This window comes from Phocoena sinus, chromosome 2 (assembly GCF_008692025.1).
Source record: "Phocoena sinus isolate mPhoSin1 chromosome 2, mPhoSin1.pri, whole genome shotgun sequence".
Classification (NCBI taxonomy): domain Eukaryota; kingdom Metazoa; phylum Chordata; class Mammalia; order Artiodactyla; family Phocoenidae; genus Phocoena; species Phocoena sinus.
Window position 1 is genome coordinate 45,721,508 of NC_045764.1, and position 18,144 is coordinate 45,739,651.

Here is an 18,144-nt window from a genome sequence, read left to right on the forward strand (position 1 = left end):
TGGTCCTGCACCCAGGCTCTCACTGCTTGAGTCCCTCATCTGCTACAGAAGCAGATTTCTGTCAGAGCAGGACTTTTTCTGAGCTGGGATTCCAAAATAGTCTTGGTCTATAGTGTTTCCTGTCTCTAGCCTAGACACACTTTAGGAGTGTTCCTCTTCCCCTGTGCATTGCAGTCACTGAGGAGCTATGAAAGTCCCGGTGCCCAGGTTGCATTATTGACCAATTAAATCCGAATTTGAATAGATGTCCTGACAACTCAGAAGGAGGTAGTGGTTAGAGTTATTGATAGGTTGGTATAAGATGTGGTGGCAGTCTCGATAATTAGGTCTTTAGAGTAAAACCGGGTGAGAAAAGGTATTCCTGTTAGTGTTAGGCATCCAATGATAAAGGCTGTTGCAGTGAAGGGTAAGGTCTTGAATAAGCCTCCTATTTTTCGAATGTCCTGCTCGTTGTTTAGGTTGTGGATAATGGATCCAGAGCATATGAATAATATGGCTTTAAAGAAAGCGTGTGTGCAAATATGTAAAAATGCTAGATGAGGTTGGTTGACACCGATTGTTACTATCATTAGACGTGATTGGCTTGAGGTAGAGAAGACGATTATTTTTTTAATGTCATTTTGGGTAAGAGCGCATATGGCTGTGAACAGGGTGGTAAGGGCTCCTAGGCAAAGCATTATTGTTTGAATGAGTTTGTTGTTTTCTGTTAAAGGGTAAAATCGGATAAGTGGGAAAATTCCCACTACAACTATTGTGCTTGAGTGGAGTAGGACCTTCTATTGCTGAGGGGAGCCAGAGGTGAAGTCCAAATTGAGCTGATTTTCCAGCTGTGACTAGTACAAGTCCTGTGAGAGGGATGTTTAAAGGATTTCGGTCGAGTATGAAAATTTGTTGCAGATCTCATGTATTTGTGTTAGATAAGAACCATGCCATTGATATAATGAATCCGACATCTCCGATGCAGTTATATAAGATTGCTTGAAGAGCAGCTGTGTTTGCATCTGCTGGTCCACGTCATCATCCGATGAGCAGGAAAGAGATGATTCCTACCCCTTCTAATCCAATAAAAAGTTGGAAGAGGTTGTTGGCTGTAACAAGGATTAGTATGGTGATGAAGAAGAGGAGTAAATACTTGAAGAATTGGATGATACAAGGATCTGAATGTATGTATCATATTGAGAATTCTATAATGGATCATGTGATGAACAATGTCACCGGTACGAATATAATTGAGAAATAATCTATTTTGAAGCTAAGTGTCAATTTAAGGGTTTGGGCAGTATTTCAGTGTCAGTTTGAAATGAATATTTCTTGGCCTGTGTGAAGGAATATTATTGTTGGATTAGACTGGTAATGAAAGCACAGGAGATGGTATTTTTTACATATGATGTGTATTTATCATTTTTGTAGAAGTTTGTACTAGTTATCATGATTGGGATAATTAGTACTAGTAATGTGATTAGGGCAAAATAAGAGAATAGGTTTATTACTTTTATTTGGAGTTGAACCAATTTTTTGGTTCCTCAGACCAATGGATAACTACCATCCTTTAAAAGTTTGAAAAAGCCACACTATTAGGTATGGGGGCATGAATTAGCAGTTCTTGTGATACTTTCTCAGTAAATAAGAAATCTTCGTCTTCTGTTGCTAGATCCACAATCTAGTGTTTTTTTAAAACTATATTTGCAGTATAGGGGACCCAGGATGACTCTGGGGTTTAGTGACAGGAGTAGAAGTGGAAGGATATGGAGGGCTATAGGGTGTGTTCTCCTGTGAAGGAGGGCATAATGTTATTGATATAGTGTTTATATTTGCTACATTGTGTTGTGATTAGTATATACACGGAGTATAGGGCTGTAATTACAATATTGGTTCCTATTAGGATAATAGTGAGCTTTGACCATGAGAAAGTTGATATAACTATGAACAGTTCTTCAATCAGATTAATGATAAGGGGTAGGGCCAGGTTGAAAAATAGTAATACACATAATTTTGACAGAAAAAAAGCATATTTGTGTTTGATTCTGAAATAATCCTCATCACTTACCAGTGGGATGTGTGTGCCTGTTGGACACTTGCCCAGCTCCACAAACCTTGAGATCAAGTTGACATCACCATCAGTCTCACTGAGTGTTCCACACTGATTCTGCACAGTGCTTGCTTTATATCACAGCTGTTGAAAACCCAGCTTCGCAAAGATATGACACCACCAAAAGAAACATAGCTCCAATTAGTTGGGAACATTGACCCTGACCTTGCACGTGTCCCACTAGATGTTGAGTATTTCTGTGATTTCCTTGAAATTTTGAAATATCCCATGGTGCCCTGTGGCTGACTCCCTTCCCTGTGCCTCCCTGCCCCCCAGGACATAATTTGGAAACTGTGAATTTAGATTCAGTGAATGTAATATCTTCTGTCAAATGTAAAGTTTCTAAGTGCTTACTCATAATTCTGTTTTTTCAAAATTTTATTTATTTGGTTATGCTGGGTCTTAGTTGTGGCAGGCTGGCTCCTTATTTGCGGCTCACTGGCTCCTTAGTTGTGGCATGTGAACTCTTATTTGTGGCATGCATGTGGGATCTAGTTTCCTGACCAGGAATCAAACCCAGGCTCCCTTCATTGGGAGCACAGTGTCTTAACCACTGCAACACCAAGGAAGTCCCCTTACTCATAATTCCTGCAGTAATGTTTATAATGGACCAGGAACAAACACTGCTTGGATCAGCACCAAGCTGGGGACCACACTTTTGAGGAGCACTGTTTTTCTCCTTGATCTCATTTCTGGATATTCCTCCATTGCTCATCAAGCTTTAGATATGGAGTTCTTCCTCATGGTCATAAAACATCTCAAGCTCAGTGATGCTCTAGTTCTTTTCCACTTGCTCTACCTTCTGCCTTGAAAATGCCTGTCCCCAGAGCTTCACATGGTTGGCTAAGTCTAGAATGGTCGAGTAGTACTAGGTACCAAATGTACTAGAAAAAAATAAATGAGAACAAAACCTAAAAATAAGAAAATTCTATCCAATAGCACAATACTTTCCATAAATTAGTAAAAATAAGATTATATATGATTTTAACAGTTAGCATCGTTGACTGTCTTGGGGAACAAGAGTGGCCTGTGGGAACATAGCTAAGGGCCAGTGAGACAGTCTGTTCCTCACAGCACACTCCTTGTATGCCGTCCATTTAGTTTTTTTTTTTTTTCCTTTACCTCAGATTTCTGGCTCACTGAAGACAGAGATCATGTATTATACTTCTAATATATCTCATAAAGTTTGTCATTTGTTTGAGTCCATCGAGCTGCTATAAAAAATATCATAAATTGGATGGTTTAATAATAACAAACATCTATTTATTTAGAGATCTGGAGGCTAAGAAGACCAAGAACAAGACACTGGCAGGTTTGGTGTCTGGTGAGAGCCCACTTCCTAGTTCATGGACAATGTCTTTTACTGTGTCCTCTGATATCAGAAAGGGTTGGGGAATCTCTCTGGGGGCTCCTTTTTAAGGGCAATAATCCTACTCAGGCAGGCTCCACCTTCATGACCTAATCACCTTCCAAAGGCCCCACCTCCTAATACCATCACCTTGGGAGTTAGATTTCAACATATGAATTTGGTGGGGGAGACATAAAACGTTCAGTCTATAGCACCATTTCTATTGACACAAAAGTTATATATTGATTAATCAATGTAGCCAGTTATATATTGAATATATTTTTGTGCTCATGAAGCTTTCTCTATACTTCCTAGCCCCTAATTAACCTCCACTGGAAACAAAACAAACCAAAATGATACAGGAAGAGGGTAAGAGGAAAAATGTGACTGTATGATTCTGCCATCATCATAGAGCTGTGTGAAGTGTTACATCTATGACATCAAAAGCTGGCTAGGAGAGCTGATGGCAGAAGAAGTCAACTCAGTCTGTTACAATCATCTTGGGGCTGTGTGGGGTCATGTTTACTCAGGCCAAGAGCTCACTAAGTAAGGAATCAGAAGTATTATTATGAAAGTGGAGAGGGCAACTTGGTCATTTTCTTTGACTATCTTCACTGTCTCGGGCTCAGTTCTCTCTGAGACAAGGAGCAAGTGGTTTTCCAAGAAGCACCAGTAGAGTAGAGGGGAAGTGGGGTGGAGAATACGGAGAAAGAAGCCAATGAGGTGCATTCATGAGTAAGTAACTGCTGCCAACAACTGGAGCTCCACCTTGCCAGGGGAATTTGGGAGATGGGTGAGGAAACTGGGGTATTTATACACTAATTTCCATTCCTCATTGACATTAAACTACTTCAATCCCCAGAACTCTTCCTAAGAGAAAGCCCTGGGAAGGATACTGGGTGTAGATGCTTGGGTAGCTGCTTGGGTAGAATTCCATTGGTATATCCCATAATGGAGAGGGCTTAGTGGGCTGGGCGGGGCATAATGGTATCTGCTCTAGCTCTGCTGTCAATAATAGATTCAGACAGAGACCTCCTAAGCAGCATGCACTCAGCTACAGTCAGTCACAGCATCCTTTTCACAACTGGGAAGGAGGACCTGCTTTACGTTGTGTCAGGAATCAACAGTCCTTTTTTGTCAATGTTTTGTTCCCTTGAAACTACAGTCACACATTTATTAGATTTCTTTTTTTCTCAGTCTTTAGATTTTCTTTAAACGTGTTTTTTTTTTTTTAACTTTTCTCTTCGAGGCAGAAAAATATATCTAGCTTAAAAGGAGAACATTTTAGTGACAACCATCCAGGTCCTAGCTTACTGGGATATTGAGATGCCTATAAGGCTAGGTGGGGTTTGAAATTCATGGAGTTAGAGTAATAAAAATGACGTCTCATTGATTATGGGACAAATTCATTATCTTACCTGAAAAGTCCATAACCAAGTTGATTTTAGTATTGCCTCCCTCTTTTTTATGAATTTTATGAATTTGCTCTTGTCTTATACCCTCTGTCCCATTTCCCTTTCAAGACTGGAATGGGCATAAGTCATTGCTGTTTAATAGTAGGTGCTTAAATGGTCAACGGATTCCATCACCTGGTTTCAGGCACAGAACTGAAAGTTTCTTTGTAAGAAATACAGTAGGGACTGAAAATTGAAAATAGTCAAAACTGTTAATTATGAATTTTATTTTTAAAACTCTGAGACAACTAGACATAATGAGGTGTGGATATTCTCTGATGTGTTATAAGCCTCATGGCATTAGCAAAATATTAGCCTAAGGTTTGAAAATGTTTTTCTAGAAACAATATTTTATCCAGAAATACAAACTACACTGACCAATTATCACTGTCTGAATTCTCTTAGCCCTTCGACCCAAAGGCAGCAAAGGCTGTACTAATATGAGTTAGAGGAAAATTTGAAAAAAGAAAAGGGGGTTTGACATTGACATTCATGGTGCCCCTTTTGCTAAAAGCCCATCAAGCCAATGTTGATAAAATCAACTGGGGTAGTTATCAGGGACCGTTCAGTTTAGGTCTCGTGTGTATCCTCGGTCAAGAGAGGCATTAGCAACCTGGAGAGGCAGACCCACTTTTGCTTTGTTAAATTACTCTCTTCTTTTGGAAGGAATTGGAAGGTCAGTGGTAAGTAAACAATTATTTTGCTTAAATGCTAAACCTTGGCCAAGGAGTCAACCACTGAAAGCTTGAGGTAGGAAGAGCCTCTTCCCACTCATATTTTAAGAGAAATTGTTTAACATGTTACTTCCGCAGTGTATTTGCATGAAGTAAGTCCCCTACATACGAACGAGTTCCATTCCAAGTGTATGTTCGTAAGTCCAATTTGTTCGTTAAGTCCAACAAAGTTAGCCTAGGTACCCAACTAACACAACCGGCTATATAGTACTTTACTGTAATAGGCTTATAATACTTTCCACACAGATAATACATAAAAAACAAACAAACCCACAAAATAAAGAAAACATTTTTAATGTTACAGTACAGTACCTTGAAAAGTATAGTAGTGCAGTACAACAGCTAGTGCTTCCTAGCAGTACCAGCTACATCACTGCTGCTTTTACGCTTGATTCCGACATCCTGGGCCTGAAATAAAGATACTGTACTACTGTACTCTATACAGTATGGTACAGTAAAGTACAGAAAAGCACAACCACTTGTACAAGATGCCCACATGTGACAATGTATGCCAGACACATGAACTAACTTACGTGATTGGATATGCGAACACATGTTCGCATCTTTGAAAGTTTGCAACTTGGAGATTCGTATGTAGGGAGCTTACTGTAGTGGTCTGAGTAGTAACCTGTCTTTTTTGTACCTTTCCATGTAAGGAAGAAGCCATTGGGAACATGGTTCCTCTTCATCCCTAATGTTGGATGTCTCTCCAACCTAAGGAGCAATCATGCCATTAAGACTAGGACTAGAGAAAACAAGACTAACTTGTTCATACTTTGTAGGTTTTAGGAAAGTTTATATACCCGGGGGGGGGAAGTAGCTATTACTAATGAGCTTCTTTGCTTTTAACATAAGATGGGATGAACTTTGCCCCCGAGATTTAGTTTCTCTATCAAATTGAATAGCCACCTTGCTTTCTGTGGAATTCACCCACCCACCTAATAGTACTGAGTTCTTTTCTACGTCAGGGTCTGGTGTAGGTGCTAGAGCTACATATAGAATGGTTCCTTCCTTCATGGACTTAATGTCCAGCTTTACATGGAAACAAGGAAAAATGTAAATGATATGGGTGTGATGAGGTAGAGGGAGAAGGGAAAAGGGAGGAAGGAAGGAGGGAAACAAGGAAGGAAAGAGGGAAAGAAGGAAGGAAGGAAGGAAAGGTGGAAGAAAGAAGGGAAGGAAGGAAGAAGAGAAAGAATGAAGGAAGGAAGGAAAGAATGGAAAGGAAGAAGGAAGGAAGGGAGGAGGGGAGGGAAGGTGGAAGGAAGGATATGTAAACCCATTAGGGTCAAAATACTCACTGCTGTTTCTCTGATGAATCCCTTCCTTCTCTATTCAGAATCACCTACCATGGACCAAATCAGATTAAGGACCGGAAGAACTCTCTGACATGCAGCCAGCAGACCCTCATCTACATCTTGGTTCCTTTCTCCCCAAATTGACAGGAAGTCAGTCTAAGCCCCCAGTGTTTTGACTCACCTTTCTTTTGTTTCCCCAAGCCATCACTGCCGTTATGAAGCCTAATTCACCTTACTGCTTCCTTTCCAACTCTCACTTCCCTCATTAATAATTCTTACCCAGAGCCAACAACTAATAAATATATCGAGACCTTGGAAACTTTTATTGTTCAACGTAAGAGCAAGACAGCCAAAGTACATTGGTAACATGGAAGCAGAACCTAGTGCTTATTTTTCAAAGATAGTTTTCAGAGTAGTCCTAAAAGGAGGTGTCAACTACATATTTTGGTTCATCCAAGAAAGTCCCTCAATAGAATATCCTCAGGCATTGTCCCTCTAAAACACGTTTATTCATTCAACCACAAGAGCAAGCTGTTGCTCAGAAAATTATAGTGTATTTTCTTTTATCTCTGTACGATTAGTATCAACAAGTATAAATCATTAGTTAGAAAAGTATGGAGTGCCACCAGGGGGAAGAGAACATGTGTCATCAAAGATGCTGGGAATATAGTAGAGAATAAGAGAGACCTGGTCCTTCTATCATGGAGCATATCTGTTAATAAGGAAGATAGACATGGTAGTAAAACTTTATTAATGACCAGTTATAGTGCTAATGGGAGAAATACCTAGATTTATAGAAAATTCTAAATGACAATCTGAGATACCAACAACTCCAATATTTTGCAATCAGCTGACAAATATTTCCTTCTGTTGCTCTAAATTACTCCCTCTGTAATCATGGGATATTTATGCTGTCTTCTCAGGTATTTGAATTTCTTCTTGGGAAAAAAAAAACTAGTTATTATTCTTTTTCCTTGAGATGTTAAAGAAGGGGGAAATTATTAATAGATTTTGGAAGGAGGAGAACGATACAGGAGAAATTTGTGCTACTTAAAGTCTATTTTCCAGTAAAACCCTCAAGTCTGCCCAGTGTTCTGATGAGTCTGGGCTGTATTTTTGGTTCCCGCCAAAAGGCCTGCTGTCCAGTACCTTCTGGCCCGGCATAATCCTCAATTCTAATTAAGGTGCTTTCCAAGCCCACTTATCTGACGGGAGAATACAGCAAACAAGAAGCGATGAGACACTAGCACTTGGAAATGAAATATTTGTTTTAAAATCCAGTCTTTAACCTCCTCTCTGTTTAAATTTCAATTGCCCAGAGCGCAACAGAAGCTGTGACAATCCTGTCCTTGCCTCCAGAAGATGCCACAGTGGCAGTGTCTCAAACTGCTTCCTCTCCCCGGTCTATTCTGCTGAACTCAGAAGGGAAACCACTCCAAGGAGGGACATATTCAGTCATTACAATGACACTGCCACATTTGCCCAGATTATTAGCATTTTTATTTTGCTGTCACCCAGCAGCCAATTGACACTTGTTCATTGGACAACAAACAGGCAAACAGTCACATCTTAAACATTGCAGTTTGCGAATATTCTAATGTTACTGCAAGATTTTCTTTTTCTAGAATAGTCATCCCTTTGAGAAGAAAGGACTTACAGAATATTTATTTGGCTTTCTTTTTAAAGAAAGATACAAAAGTATGATGACATGAAATTAGTGTGAATGGCTCAACAGCAGAGGGTTTCAGGATGGAAAGAATCTTGGGGATTATATATTTCTACACTGACTTTTCTGAGGAGATGATCAAGGACGGAAATGGGAAGTAACTTATTCAAGGTCATACAGATGATTAAGGGCTTATTTGAGGCAAGAACCTCAGACTTCCATTTTATTCTGACAATGCAATACTCTCTGCATAAGTACTGACTTTTAAAAGCAAAACAAATAAACAAGCCAAAACACAGTATTGAATTGTTAAATAATATTGGGCACACATTCAGTTATCACACCATTTTGACAAGTAATGAAATGTAATACACATGAAACGTAAAGATGTTAAGGAGTTTCAGGGAACAATTAGGAAGTTAGGTGAAGCACAGTGCTTGTAAGCACAGTAAGTTTTATAAAGAATTCAAACCAAAAGAGCACATGTTGTGTTACCACCTGGGGGAAGGAGGTGGCTGGAAGAGGTGAAGTGTGCTGGTTAAGTTCTGTTAATTTTTTTTTTTTAATTGAAGTATAGCCGATTTACAATGTTGTGTTAGTTTCTGGTATACAACAGAGTGATTCAGTTGTGCATATACATATATACATGTTCTTTTTCATATTCTTTTCATTATGGTTTATTACAGTATATTGAGTGTAGTTCCCTGTGTTATACAGTAGGACTTTGTTGTTCATCTATATTACATATAGCAGTTTGTATCTGCTAATCCCAAACTCCTAATTTATCCCTCCTCCCCGCTTCCCCTTCGGTAACCATAAGTTTGTTCTCTATGTCTGTGAGTCTGTTTCTGTTTTGTAAATAAGTTCACTTGTGTCATACTTTAGATTCCACATGTAAGTGATATATGGTATTTGTCTTTCTCATTCTGGCACCTAGTATGATAATCTCTAGGTCCATCCATGTTGCTGCAAATGGCATTATTTCATTCTTTTTTATGGCTGAGTAGCATTTCAGTGTGTATATATTCTACATCTTCTTTATCCATTCATCTGTCGATGCACATTTAAGTTGCTTCCATGTCTTGGCTATTGTAAGTAGTGCTGTTACGAACACTGGGGTACACATATCTCTTCAAATTATAGTTTTCTCCAGATATAGGCCCAGGAGTGGGATTGCTGGATCATGTGGCAACTCAGTTCTGTTTCTTGATGTGAGTGCTGCTTACACATCTGTGTTCACTATGTGAAAAAGCATCAAACTGTTCACCAATGATTGGGGCCTTTTGCTGTATCTCAATTAAAAGTCTACATAAATATTTTTTACCCTGAGGTCAGTCTTCCCTGAATTTCAAAATTAATGTGGCTGATTTTTTTTTTTTTTTTTTGCAGTACGCGGGCCTCTCTCTGTTGTGGCCTCTCCCGTTGCGGAGCACAGGCTCCGGATGCGCAGGCTCAGCGGCCATGGCTCACGGGCCCAGCCCCTCCGCCACACGTGGGATCTTCCCAGACTGGAGCACGAACCCGTGTCCCCTGCAGCGGCAGGCGGACTCTCAACCACTGCGCCAACAGGGAAGCCCAATGTGGCTGATTTTTAATTTGTATTTTTCAAATGTTACTCTAGGGGAAAACCTTAGAAATCAGATTAATGGCCTGGATTGAAGGGTGTCTCCAGACCGTATCACATGCCACTTGCTTCTCTCACTGGTTTTTATCTGTATAAGGAAGATAATAAGACATTTATGTCCCTGAAGACTAGGGGCTATGTGGGAGGGTTATTGAAGTCCTTTCCATTAAAATGGGTGACAGTGTAGTGGTGAACAAATATGACCAATTTGGAGCAAGCAGAACCCCTCACTTACCCTCAGTCCTATGTCTCTCTAGAAGCATTAATTTATAGTGTTTCTAGAGAGACATAAATTTATGACATTTATAATGCTTCACCTTCTTTATAATTTGCCCAAAGTTCTCTATACTCTTTCAAAAATCACTCTCCTTGTATCAAAAGCAAATGTAAACAACCTTAACCACCATACACCATACTATCTTGGGTTTAATTATTCCAAAGTTAACCATTAGTCTGGATTTCTCTTTAGCATTTTTGTCAAGGGCATGTATACAAGCACGATGAAGTAGATTTTGGTTAGGAGCTGTGGTGGTTTTAAAACATTGCCACAGAATTCCTGGACATTTCCTCTCATTGAGAAGTTCTGTCTTTGTCTCATCCCTTGAACACACCTTAAACCAATAGAATGTAAATATGAGTTCTGAGGCTGAGTCATAAATGGCGAGTCTTTGAGTCATTTCAGTCCAAGCACCAGACAATATAAAGGAAGGAGCCTTCAGATGATTCCAGTCCTTGCCAGTCATCCCAGCCAAAGCCCCAGACAGTGAGGAACTAGTCATCCCCATGGTCCCCTCACTGAATTCCTGGCTCATAGAACCCATGAGCATAATAAAATCATTATTTTAAGTCAGTTAGTTTTGGGGTAGTTTGTTTGACAGCAATAGTCATGAGAACAGGAATCTAAAAAAATCTAAAATTTAATTATGTTTAACCAATATCATTGTGCTAGAGAGACTGAGCTCTCTTTGTGTGTGCAAGGATAAGCCACACTTGAGGTGTGCAGTGGAGAGCTCTTGGGGGATCAGTATCAGAGAGACATGGGTCCCGATGCCACCTGTGGCTGCTGACTCAGCTTTGGTTGTGCTATTCCCCAGGAGAGGAATTCCACTGCCTTCCCTAACGTAGTCACAGAGTTATAAGAATCCTGGTTATGATTACTAAAGGGGAAATGTGGGGGGAAGTGATAAATTAGGAGATTGGGATGAACACACACTACAGTATATAAAACAGATAACTAACAAGGACCTACTATATATCACAGGGGACTCTACTCAATTTTCTATAATAACCTATATGGGAAAATAATCTGAAAAAGAAAGGTCGAATTTGCTGTACACCTGAAACTAACACAACTTTGTAGATCAACTATACTCCAATAAAAATTAAAAAAAATAATTTGTTTTGATTATAAGCCACTTGACATTATTTTTAAAAATCTCATGGGAGAAGATTATATGGGAAAATATATCAATATAAAGGTTAATGTATCAAAATTTATTGCACACTTTAAAATATAAAATCATTTAAAAAAACTTGATGCTACAAATAAAGTTCTATTCTAGTAAAAAAAAAGAGAGAATCCTGGTAATGCGTACAGAAGCATTATCTTTCTAAACTATATATCATTACAGAAGTAATAGCTATTCTTAAGAGTTATGTGTTCTCTGTGGTGAAGATGATTTCATACTGATCCTATTGACAACTGCTTGTCTTCTAGCCCAGTTAACATTGTAAGAGGCTACAGGAATAACTAGAATGACTAGACCATTTAAAATATCCATAATATCCATCACATTGGTCGTTGAAATATAAGGCATGGCTCATGGTCCATTTTGAATCTGGATCTTGTGACAGCATATGAGCCAGGAAGGGAGCACAGGTTCTAACTAGAGGAAATAGCAGGCTGAGTGTCAGAAGAACCGAGCAATCTGTATATGTGGCCGAGGCACATCTCATCTATTTAAGTTTTTCACTCTAAGGGGAATGATATTTGAAGAGTACTAAATAGAGACATGATTTTCCATAAATGTTAGATCCTATATCCTTTGTCACTAACGTTTCAAAACCTGGAACTTTGAGCTATTCAAGATGAAAGAGAATTCTCTCTCACTGGAAACTAAAGGAATCCCTAAACTCTGCTGTTTGCAGAAGACTTCATTCTCAAATCCAGCTCCTAAGGATGAAGTATAAACAATAATCTGGGCATTACTGCCTCATTTAGTTCTACTATAAAATGGGTATAACATTCCTCAGCAGGAAAACTTTTAATTAATATAAATATTTGGGGCACACTCTGCAAGGAAAGATTAAGTGATTAACTCTGTAGAGGATTTGGCAGGGGTGAGGGAGCTTACCTCAACAATGAATAAGGGAACTAATTCTGAGTATCAGATTAAATTTGCTCTTTTACATTCCTGCTTTTTTTCTCTCTCTAAACAGTATTGTGTTTCATACATCATGTGGAAGTCTCCTCCCTGTGTAGATGCTGGATTACACGCCCCCACCCCTGTGTCTCTTAACAAGCTCCTTGGTGCAGCTGGAATTAATGCTTCCTGTCGTTTTAAATAATGTGACATTGAAATACAATTTTTTAATGTGCTGGCATTTAACATGCCACAATATTTCAGTTATTTTACATTCATTTGGTTGCTCTAGTGTTATTACAGCTGCTATGAAATTCTGACAAAGAGGTGCATTTCTTTCTTCTGTTCCACCATAATTGCTTTTTGCAGCATCTCTGAACCGTAACCATGGCGATCTGTAACATTCATCAGAGGACCTCTTGTTATTTCCCTTGTGTGAATGAAAAACAAAGTGGTATAAATACTCAGAGAAATTTTACAAAAGCAGGCTTTTCCTTCCTTTCTTCTTTCCTTCCCTCCTTCCTTCCTTCTTCTGTTTATCTTTCCTTCCTTTTTTTTTCCCTTCTTCCCCTTCCCCCCCTTTTCTTTCCTTTATCTTAATTTTTTTTTTTTTTTTACTTTCCAAATGTAGAGGGTCTATTGAGGGGAAATTAAGTGGCATGGCTTGAGATTTTTCATTTTTTTTAAAATGAAAACTTCTTTTGTATAAAGAAACCACAGAGAGAAAATGAGAACTTAAGTCAGTCTTTTCTAAATTTGGTTACAAACAAGTCCTTGTTTGAGCTACTTAATGTGGGATATCATTACCACATTGGAACCATTTTGTTGGTGCTTTGACTTGTTCTTCCCTTTTTGGGGGGTGGTTGAAATTAGCATGTCCTGGCTGCACTTTAAATTGCCATCTTTCTGGCAATTTGGGAGGATGTTGAGAGGTCAACCCTATCTATTTGTACTCTTCTCATTTCTTCTGTTCAGGTGTGACTTGACGTTTCAGGTAAAGTTGGTACAGAATTTCCATTAGATCTCCTCTGTGAAAAGGCAGTACAGGTAAACTGGATGGGCTCTGCTATATCCATATGCCAACACCAGCAATAAACCTGAGTCAGCTTCACCTGAAGCAACAGTTAATTCCCAATGGTGCTGCTATTTCACTGATTTGAAGGTAAGGAGGTGTGGACCCTTCTTAATTTTATTGGAATGGTAATCATAGATATTCCTAGAACTGACTCCAAAAAATTTACCTCACTTTTTTCCATATTTTTTCCAAAATTTCCTTTTGGATACCTAAAACTCTTAAATACTTGGCATTTTCTATTAAGTAGAATATTTACAAGAAGGTATCTAACTCTTGGCGTTACCTAAAGCCAATCAAATTAGTTTGGCCAAGTGTTTTATATCCTACTGTTTTACGATTGTGTCTATTGTGATATTTTCTTGGTTTCTTGTGGCAAGATATGTCAATAATAGCACATATTTTTGTGGTACAAACATTGCAAAAACAACTTACTATGAATAAGGAGTATTTGTGGAATGGTTTGGACCAAAACTTCAACCTTTGTGAAAGAAAATTATGTTTATGGAAATTTAGTGTAACTCTGGAATTGCCTGCTAAAAGCATTTTGGGTTTGCATTGTGGTCTCATTCTGTTCACCTCTCCCCTGAAACTTTCAGCCATCCCAGCAAACTAATTCTGCTGGTCCATAGTGATAAGTTAAAAGCATCAATAGATACTATCAGTAAATTTGATGGCTGTGAGAGTGTGCCTTCTGATGTTCAGCTTCATGGAGTTTAAGTGGCCAAGAGTCCCAGCTGTTGTGCTCTGAGAACCATTGTCCTGTTTGTACCCGGACCACACCTCCCATGAGCTATTCCCAGCCAATGAGTAAGCATATATTAAGTTAATATTCTTCAAACAACTCATCGTTATATACCACTAAATAATTTGCAAAGTATCTCATTTTCTCATATCTTCAACAATAATTTAATAAGTTGGTAGGGAAGACATTATTATACTTATTTTACAGATAAGGACTCTGGAGCTCTGAAGTTATCTACTTAGCACTAAAGTAGGTAATTCCCAGTCTTCTAGAACCAACTTGTCTTCTAGATGAGCAAAATTTTAGTTATTAATCCATTTATTTATTCAAGAAATAGTTGGTGAATATCCACTAGGTTTGACACTTTATGAAGCAGTGAGAGTAAATCACCAAAGATCTGTGAGCCCAGAAACAGATGCTCAGGTGATTCACTCAACCGAAGAGAGTTGGGCAGTTTGGACTGATTTCATCTGTCCTGTAACTGACAAATCCCCAACCCTAGACGATCCTGTGCATCACCCTGTAGTTAGTTCCATGTGTCTGTGGTAATATGAGCTACCTTGGAGACCAGTCTGTTTTATGATCCCCTGAAATCAGCTGCTAATTGATCCTTCCACCTCACTTATGTTCCTGCCCATCCTCTTCAATATAGTCAGAATGATCTTTCTGAAACCCAAATCGCCTCACCGCCATCTCCACACATCCTCACATGGCTTCCTTCAGCAGTTTAAAACACATCACAGAACAAAAAGAAACTCTTAGCAGGATCTATAATCCCTAGTTTGTGTGAACCCCACCTACCTCTCCAGCCTTCTCTCTCATCATTTACTCCTAGCCCTTGGGTTTTAGTTATATTTTTCTTTTTACATTTCCTCAGATATACCAAGACCTCTCTTGTCAGTTGGTTTTGCATGAGCTACTCCCTCATTCAGCCTGGAATAGTCTTCCTTCCTTCCTTTCTTTCTTTCTTTCTTTTTCTTTCTCTCTTTCTTTCTTTCTTTCTTTCTTTCTTTCTTTCTTTCTTTCTTTCTTTCTTTCTTTCTTTCTTTCTTTCTTTCTTTCTTTCTTTCTTTCTTTCTCTCTCTTTGTTCTTCTCTCCCTCCCTCCCTATCCCTCCCTCCCTCCCTTCCTTCCTTCCTTCTTTCCTTCATTCCTTCCTTCTTTCCTTTCTCTCTCTCTCTCTTTCTTTCTTCCCATTTTACTTTGACTGATCCTTCAGATCTCAGTTCAGTAATTTTTTCTCCATTTTCTTACTGCTCTAATCAGTTCAATTCCTCCATCACACACTTTCATATCCCAATGTACATTTACTATATGATATCTCTTAGTTATAAATGTATGTTTATGTGCTGAGTCATTGATTAATGCATACCTCTTTCATGGCTGTTTAGTGAGGATCTTTAGGTATAAGATACATGTATTCAGACGATACATCTGCTTTGCAAATTGTTGTATTATTAGGGTCTAGCGTACATCCTGGTATGTATAATAGTAGTATTCAATAAATATTTGTTGAGAATGAAGGATTATACTATATCCTTATAAGGAAATATCATGCATCACTAAAATCAAAGAATTTTTGAAAACATAGAAACATATTAACACAAATACAAAAACATAAAACTGTGTAGAACGTATGATCACATATTCATAATTATATAACTATTATGCAAAAAAAATTGATAAAATTTATTGTTTCAGATATACCTCTATATTTTCTAGACAGTTAGCTTTATTTACTTGTTTCTCATTATCTTTTACTTTGGAATGTTTCCACAATGAATGTATAGGACTTTTATTTCCAGGAAAAAAAATCTTTATTTCAGGCCACATGGCTTAGAGCTACCTGAGTTTAGGAGATTTATCATTTTAATAATTGATCACCTCCTCTGTCTTGTATTATGGAGCTTCTGATAAGTGGACTTCTACTCCTGGCCTACATCAGACCCCCAGAGGGGGACCTGGGGCTAGCCTCCTGATCTGTGGGCTTGGAATTCTGTATGTACATTCATGTGATGATTAGAGTAACTCAGCATTGAAATAGCCTGATCATTTTCGGTCTTCTGTCCTCATTGGAACCATGAGTTCATGCTGCTCCTTGGAGAGCCTTGGGGTCTTTGGGTTGTATAGGTAAGGTAGGTCAACTATTTCTCAAAACCTTGGGTGACCTTTTAGAATGGCTGTTCTTTGAAAACCAAATGACAAACTCTAATCAATAAACTAATATGTATATAATTTTCCTTGTAGTATCTCAGTACAGTTGTTAGATTATTGGAATTCTCAAGGACAGAATGATGAAAAATAAGCATTAAAGAGATATCTAAACTTGTGATGGGATAGTTTTGAAACATTTTCTTGTATAGATTTGCCTCTAGAAATTCACTTGATTCTTATTTATGATCATTGAGGAAAAATACAAAACTCTTTACTACAGGATGCATTTAGTCAAAACAAACTAAAATGCACATGTTAACTTGATCAGAAAATCAGTAAAGTTAAAATTAATGAATCTTCTTTTCTTTTGAGGAAGTTTGGCCACTATTTTTAATTGTCATCAAAATAAGTATCACATATGTTATTCCATTCTGAATTTTTAATGAGTAGCTCAGAATCTATCAATCTGGTAGATTTATGTTCTGCTTATCCAGGTAAGAGAGAGAGATAGAGAAAACTAAAGTATTTATTTTTTTGTTATGTTTATACAGCTAAGTAGCATTTGACATTGTCTTAACTGATTTCTCACTTAAAATTATTTACAGATACATCTTCCCACTAACCTTTATAATGGTAAAATAGAGACCCTGACTACTGACATTTTGTTTTATAAATGAAATGAACAAAGTCAAATTAAAAATTTTTGTGTTCCAAGTTTTCCCTTAAGGGTGTCTGAGATATGAAATACGTAGAATTTTCTATTAAATAGACAATTTAAAGGACATGCTTTAACAAAGTTTCTAAGTATGAAGACCAAAACAACATTGTCACAATTGGCTCCAGGCTCAGTAAGTACTAATCTGGGTTGAGATGACCAGCAGACATCACTAGGGTGTGGGGGCCAATGGTTAACATGATGCTTTTACAATAGTCCCTGAGTTGAGGCATCCATTAGCCTTTAGCTCATGATATGGTCCAGTGTTGGAACTTGCCTTCTTTTATCAGCCCTAACTCCCAGTCCTTATGAATCAAGGATGGAAAGTCAGTGGCTTTAGGGTAGGAACCTAATTTCCTTGGACTCAGCCTCTTCACAAATATATACATATAGTTTTTTGTTGGGACTCTGACACTAGCCAAAAAGCCAGAGTCTAAGGGTCTGAGATCTGCAACCTAAAATGTAATTTGCGTTCCTCCCCTTTTTGTGATGCACCAGATTTAGGAATAACTCCTTTGGGATAGAGACCATTCTCTTCCTCCATGACCATGGTAGACACTGCTAAAAAAAAATCAAAGTATTTTTTTCATCCAGATAATCTCCAATGCCACTTCTCAAGCTATCTCAAGTATGTTTCAAGTAGCAATGGGTTGTATTCAGGACAATTTGGCATTCTCACTTTAGGGAACAGAAGATATCATCTCAAAAGTATTAACTTCCTTTTTATTTCATATCCTAAGGGAAGGTGGTTAGATCTTTTCCTCACATTTTAAAATTCTCAGGGTCTCAATTTTTTTCCTCAATAAAACGAACTCTCTAGACAAAGGGTGACAAATGCATTCAATCTAAGTTGCAAATTCTGGGCAGCTATTAGTGGCTATT

General features: G+C 38.2%; 1 pseudogene; it reads right to left on the reverse strand.

The window, feature by feature from the left end:
• Nucleotides 1-257: 257 nt before the first annotated feature.
• Nucleotides 258-6,180, reverse strand: LOC116748548 (annotated as a pseudogene).
• Nucleotides 6,181-18,144: the final 11,964 nt, after the last annotated feature.